This window comes from Branchiostoma belcheri, unplaced genomic scaffold (assembly GCF_001625305.1).
Source record: "Branchiostoma belcheri isolate BF01 breed outbred unplaced genomic scaffold, Haploidv18h27 scaffold30, whole genome shotgun sequence".
Classification (NCBI taxonomy): domain Eukaryota; kingdom Metazoa; phylum Chordata; class Leptocardii; order Amphioxiformes; family Branchiostomatidae; genus Branchiostoma; species Branchiostoma belcheri.
In genome coordinates, this window is record NW_017803910.1 from 994249 (window position 1) to 995565 (window position 1317).

A 1317-nucleotide genomic window follows, 5' to 3' on the forward strand; every position below is an offset into this window, starting at 1 on the left:
TAGCATGTAGCATGTGTTAAATTACTTCTGGCCTGTCACTGTTTCTACAGACTGAGGCAGATCTGGCTAGGCTGTATCCTGGGAAGAAGATCAGTAGCAACAACAGCCTGCCGATTCCCCGACTGCCATCCAACCCATCCCGCGTTGACCGCTTGGTGGTCGACCAACTGCGGGAGCACAGCAGGGTAAGAAAGAAGCCTGCCTTGTTTGTTTTGAACATTTCTGCTTAGAAAATTTGGTAGTTGCAACATTTTTGTTTATTGAGTCACAAGGTAGATCAAAACCAACACGAGAAACCTATGGACACAGTTGTACCTAATGGTATACCCAGTCTCAGGTACTGAGTATAGTCAGTTTCAAGATTTCCTCCCAGCTCAATGTTATCATTTTGTTGTCTTGTTTTAAGTTAATACTTTAGATCCAACATAATAAAGTTCTCTCACCTAGAGCTTTCGACCAGTCATTCTGGTCTTCTTCAGTAGACTGACACAGTGAGGCTTGTCACGTAGCTTCTTTGTTGTCATGCTTAACTTAACGTTAGAGTGTTTGATAACAGAAGAAACAAGGAAAATCGTAGATTTTGTACCTCCGGGTATTGTAATGTATGTTGCAGAATGTTGGGTGCATGTTGGGACTGTTCTTTGAATTAACTAGTGAATTCGCGCGAATACCATTTTTTTCGAAAAGTTTCGAAATGTTTGTAATTGGCTAAATGATGTGTGAAATCACTAATCCCCCCTAGCCGACTGGAGCCCAAAAATAGAAAGGACAGGAGGCATCCCGTGGCGAATCTGGCTGCCCGACCCTCAGCGACCAGCGATAATGTAAACAAACACAGTAACGGGTGTCCGAGACACGAAAAGGAAATACAAATAATCTTACGCCCCAAAACACATATACAATAAAACAAAAAAAAAATGCACCATCTACAGCCCATTAACAGAAGATACACCGAGTCCCGAGAAGGTCTGAGACAGTATACCACGGTATTTGTAAGCCGAAAACATCCGAAATTGCGCAAGAGGGCGTTGACCCCTGACCCATTGGCCCACCCGGAAGTTCGCTGGCTGCGACCCGCGCGATCCCACCAGGCACGAGACGTTGATTGACGGCACATGTGGTTCACATCTGAACAGTTTCAAAGAATGCTGACACCCCTCTGTGTGAAAGGTCAGATCAGTGGTCGCGACCTCAATGGTGATTATACATGCAAAGGTCAAAAGCTGAGGCCCGACCAACACTGAAAGGGGTGTCCATCGGCGGTCTAAACGCATCATTTTCACGCACTAAAACACACATACTAAAAAACCAAAACAA

At 44.7% G+C, this 1317-nt stretch overlaps 1 protein-coding gene across 1 annotated transcript in view; it reads left to right on the top strand.

Moving 5' to 3' along the window:
* The window catches only part of LOC109474221 (trithorax group protein osa-like), an 11824-nt gene that overhangs the window by 4251 nt on the left and 6256 nt on the right, over window positions 1-1317 (top strand). The window lies entirely within an intron of this gene.